This window comes from Megascapheus bottae, chromosome Y, assembly GCF_031878675.1.
Source record: "Megascapheus bottae isolate mThoBot1 chromosome Y, mThoBot2.hap1, whole genome shotgun sequence".
NCBI lineage: Eukaryota > Metazoa > Chordata > Mammalia > Rodentia > Geomyidae > Megascapheus > Megascapheus bottae.
Window position 1 is genome coordinate 8,413,682 of NC_143548.1, and position 5,754 is coordinate 8,419,435.

Below are 5,754 nucleotides of genomic sequence, written 5' to 3' on the forward strand. Positions count from 1 at the left end.
CTGGTGCAGGGTGACAAAAAGGCATCGAACTTTAGTTTTCTGCAGGTGCTTAACTAGTTCTGCCAGCAATTTTTTTTTAATTTTGGCTCAATTTTCAAAGGTCAGGTGGCCGTAGGTTTGTGGGTTGTTTTCTGGGTCTTCAGTTCTATTCCATTGGTCCTCAAGTCTGTTCTTGTGCCACTACCAAACTGTTTTGGTTATTATAGCTCTGTTCTAGAGTCTAATGTTTGGTATTGAATTTCCCCCTGCATTGTTCTTTCTGCTAAGAATTGTTTTTGCTACATAGTGTCTTTTATTATTCCATATGAAATTTTGGATTGCCTCTTCTATGTCTTTCAAGAATAACATTGGGATATTGATGGGTATTGCATTGAATTTGTAGATAGCTATTGGCACAATTGCCATTTTTATGTTAATTCTTCCAATCCAGGGTATGAGAGTTTTTCCCTTTCCTCAGCTCTGCTTTAATTTCTTTTTCCAGGATCTTAAACTTTTCATCATAAAGATCCTTTACAGGTTTAGTTAAGTTAATTCTTAGGTACTTTATTTTATTTGAGGCTATTGCAAAAGAACTTGCTTTCCTATTTTTTGCCTCATTCCTCTCATTGTTAGAATATATAGGAAAGCAGTTGTTTTTTGCAGGCTAATTTTATACCCTGCTACCTTGCCAAAGTTTCGAATCAGCTCAAGCAATTTGGGACTGGAGTCTGTAGGGTTCTTTAAATACAGAATCAGATCATCTGCGCAGAGGGAAAATTTTACTTCCTCTTTCCCGATTTGGATGCCCTTTATGCCTGCTTCTTGCTTTATTGCTCTGGCTAGGAATTCTAGTACTATATTAAAGAGGAGTGGAGAGAGGAGAGAATGGGCATCCTTGTCTTGTTCCTGATTTTAGAGGAAGTGGCTTTAGCTTTTGGCCATTAAGTATAATGCTAGCTATGTGTTTTGTCATACACAGCCTTTATTATATTGAGGCATGTTCCATAGATTCCCAGTTTCTCCGGAGCTTTTAGCCTAAAGGGGTGTTGGATATTGTCAAATGTCTTTTCTACATCTATTGAGACAATCATGTGTTTCTTGTCCTTGTGTCCTTGCTACTGTTGATGTGATAAAGTGTATTAATTGACTTGCATATATTGAACCAGTTTTGCATCCATGAGATCCTGTTTGATCATAGTGCATAAATTGTTGATGTATTGCTGAAGATGTTTGGCCAGTATTTTGTTGAGCAGTTTTGCATCAATATTCACCAAAGAAATGAGTCTATAGTCCTCTTTTTTTAATGAGTCTGGTTTTGGGATGAGTGGATGTAAAGATCAAGTTTGGCAAATAGCCTTCACTTTCAGTTTCATTGAAGATCTTGAGGAATATTGATGTGAACTCTGAAGACGTTATAGAATTCAGCTGTGACTCCATCTGCCTCTGGGCTTTTCTTGGATGAGCAATCTTTTATTGCCATTTCTTGAAATAGTGCTTGAAATAGGTCTGTTTAGTTGGATTAAGTCTTCTTGGTTCAGTGTCAGAATATTAATCTTAGCTAGAAATTCCTCCATCTCTTCTAGATTCTCAAATTCATTGGAATAAATGTTTGAAAAGTATTCCCTTATGCTTCCATGTATCTTGTTAATTTCTGTCTGATATTTCCATTCTGTGATTTTGTTTATTGGGGTGTGTTCTCTTCTTTTTTGGGGGGTAAGATTTGCTAAAGTTCTCTCAATGTTGTTAACTTTTTTCTATAGTTTCTATGGACCCCAATTCATTTAATTCTGCTTTGAATTTTAATAATGTGCCTTCTTCTACTGGGATGGGGGTGGTTTGTTGCCCTTTCCAAAGAATTTAAGGTGCACCATTAAATTATTGGATTGCAATTTTTTAATTTTGCTAATGTAAACACTCAGAGCTTTACATTTTTCCTCTGAGAACTGCCTTTGCTGTGTCCCAAAAGAGTTGTTATTTTGTGTTTCTTTTTGTTAATTTTCATAAACTGTTGATTTTCTGTTCTGATGTCTTCAGTGAACCACTGGTGATTCAAACCACTCGTTCATGTATATCTTTCTGTATGTTTTCATACTTTTCATTCATCATGTTTACCAACTGCTCCCCTAGGTTTGCCATTGACTGCTCTATTGTCTGTTTATATTGGGTGAGAAGATGTTATTCCTTGATTTGCCATTTTTCTTGAGTTTCTTGTTCTGCCCATTTGAAAATGGGAGCAAGACTAAGACCACACACACAATTACAGTTTTAAGATATAACCAACCTAGAGCTCTTTACCTTCCAGACAATAAAAGTTCACAATTTTAGGCTGGTCGTCTTCTTCTTCTTCTTCTTCTTCTTCTTCTTCTTCTTCTTCTTCTTCTTCTTCTTCTTCTTCTTCTTCCTTCTTCTTCTTCTTCTTCTTCTTCTTCTTCTTCTTCTTCTTCTTCCTCTCTCTCTCTCTCTCTCTCTCTCTCTCTCTCTCTCTCTTTCTCTCTCTCTCTCTCTCCCTCTCTCTCTCTCTCTCTCTCTCTGTCTTTCTCTGTGCCCTGATGCACAAATCTGACACCCCCACAGAACACAGTTTTATGACCAAAAAACCCCAGTCCAATCTCTTTGATATTTAAGTGACTCAGGATCTGCAGTGTAATTGAATACATGCATATACAGTTTTGGTCAACAAACACTCTACTGTAGATACATGCATTATAAAAGTTGAAGAAGTAACAAAGGACCAGAGATAGAAAAATAGTAAGAAGGACAGGAGGGGAGATAAGTAGAGAGTAATGTAAAAGTGCAAGAATAATTTAGTATGAAGGAAAGGAATAGAGTGAGAATAACTGACCGAAAGAGATAGAAAGGTATAATAATTGAATACAAAATTTAGAACAAAATAAGATAAAACTTATTACTAAAAAAGAGGGATAAAAGAATATATAATTAAAGAGGAAAGTACATACGTGAGAGATCAATGATAAAACTTTTAAAAATTAAAAAAGAAAAGAAAGGGGTGTCATCTCACAATTGTGAGTTCTTAAACAAGAAATACTAAGGTTAAGAACTGACAGATTAAAAAGCAGGGACTGTATCAATAAAAATAAAAACTCCCTTGTTTGTCTGAGTCCATGAAATTGGCAGGTGCGCATTGTGGATGGGTGATGGCTCACAGCTCGGTCAGGCTCTGTCTGTAGCTGGCAGGTCCACACTGCCGAGAAGTGCTGTCCGCTCAGGTTCCAGTGGGAGGCTTTGTTTCCACGGCTATTTGTTTGGGGGAGAGGAGCCATTCACTCCAAACTTCCTTGTTGAGCTAGCTGCCTGATTTTTTTCCTCTCTGGCTGAGATCTCTGTGATGCTAAAGGATTCTTAGAATTGATTTTTAGATATGAACGTTCCGCTAGGATGCTCTTGGTAAGAGCTCAGAAAGACCTGAACCACTGCCACTTTCTGCCTTCTTTTCTTAAGCTAATTCCTAAGTTTTTACATTTTATTTATTTATTTTTTTCATCATGGGGCTTAGACTCTGGGCCTGGGAGCTGTCCCTGGGCTCATCAGCTCAAGGATCTAGCACTATACTACATTGAGCCACAGCTCCACTTTTGGATTTCCAGTTGTTATTTGGAAGGAAGAGTCTCATGGACTTCTATGCCTGGACAGGTTTTGAAGCACAACATTTAGATCTTAGCCTCCTGAATAGTGTTTATTTCATTTTATTTAATTTTTAGTGGCTATTACAATGGAGTTGCTTTCTTGATTTTAGTCTCACTCTGCTCATGGTTGGCATACAGAAAAGCAGTTGATTTTTGAGTTATTTTTATAGCCTGCTACTTTGAAAGCTTTGTATCAGATTGAGTTACTTAGGAGTGGGGTCTACAAGGTTCTTTAAATACATAATCTTGTCATCTGCAAAGAGGGAAAACGTTAGTTCATCTTTCCCTATGGATCCCATTTATGCTTGCTTCTTGCCTTATTGCCCTAGCTAGCAATTCTAATACTATATTGAAGAGGAGTGGAGAGAGTGGGAACCTTGGCTCATTTCTAATTTTAGAGGAAATGGTTTTAACATTTTGCCATTAAAATATAATGCTAGCTGTAGGTTTATCACAGTCATTCTTGTGTTGAGAAATGTCCCATGGATTCCTAGTTTCTCCACACATTTTATCATAAGGGGATGTTGGATCTTAATCAAATGCTTTTTCTGCATCTGTTGAGATGATTGTGTGTTTTCTTGTCCTTGCTCCTGTTTATGTGATGAATTATATTATTTGACTTGTGCATATTGAACCAGCTCTGTGCCGTCACTGCGTTGCATCCTGTTTGATCGTGGTGTATGATTTTTTTGGATGAATTGTTAAGTATTGCATTGAAAATTTTTGCATCAATGTTCATCAAAGAAATGGGTCTATAGTTCTCTTTCTTTGATGCATCCCTGTCTGGCTTTTGAATGGGGGTTATGCTGGCATTCTCAGTAGAGAACTTCCATTTTCAATGTCATTGAAGGGTTTGAAGAGTATTAGAGTGAGGTCTGTTTTGAAACTCTTATAGAATTCAGCTGTAAATCCATCAGTTCCTGGGCTTTTTCATTGTGGTCTGAGAAAATGCAGGGAATAATTTCAGTATTTTTAAACTTTGTGCAAATTTCTTCGTGCCCTAAAATGTGATCTATATTGGAAAATGTTCTATGTGATGCTGCATATCAGGCATATTCTGGTGTTTTGGGGTGGAATAATCTGCAGATATATCTGTTGTGTCTAGTTGGTCTATTCAGTTGTGCAGTTCTAAGATTTTCTGATCAGTGTTTGCCTTGTCCAGAGGTGACACCAGTTTGTTAGTCACCAACAATCACTGTGTTTGGATCTACGTGTGTGTTTCAGTGTGAATACAGTTTCTTTGATGAACTTGGGTGCTCTCACATTATGTGTGTAGACATTTAGAATGGTTATATCCTCCTGAAGGAGAGATCCCTTTATTAAAATGTAATTTTCTTCTTTGTCTCTTCTCACTAATAATTAGTTTGAAGTCTTTATTTCATAGCAGCATGGCAACTCTAGCCATGGCGGGCCATTTGTGTGATATGTTTTCCTATAGCCTTTCATTTGTGTCTATGTTTTAAGGTTAGAATTGGATGTTGCTTATTCTTGTTGGTTTTCATTGTGTAGAACATCTTTGAGGATTTTCTATAATGCTGGTGTGGTCAAAATATACTGTTTCAATTTTTCTTGGTGTGGAAAATTTTTATTTTTCCCATAGCTGAGAAAGCTGACTGGGCACACTAATTTTCTTTGGTAGTTATGTATCTTTAGGCCCTGACATTCATCATTTCAGGCTAGTTTTGCTTGCATGATCCCTGCTGGGTAATCTGTGGGATTCTTTAATTGTAATGTATAGAAGGGTTACAGCTATATTCACCAGATAGCAGATGCATTACTTCTCACACATGGATAGCTTCACTCATGTTTTTGTCCCCATTTCTCTCCCCAAGTCCCTCGCAAACATGTTTGCCCCACTTGTGTTCTCTTCTTTTTTGTTGCCCTTTGGCTAACCTTATATTGTTACAGTATCTGACTTTGTTACCTGGCATATTGTATATACCTTCATTTGTTTATTTCGAACAGGATAATGAATTTGTGGTTATATTGATTGGTTTGCCTTTATGGGCTGCTTTTCAGGATCCCTTAGTCTCTATTGATTCTATACGGATCAGAATGTAGTGAAGGGATGCTTGGTTCTGATGTTTGGGTCTGTTCTTTTGGATATTTGCGAAACTGTTAGTGATGATTC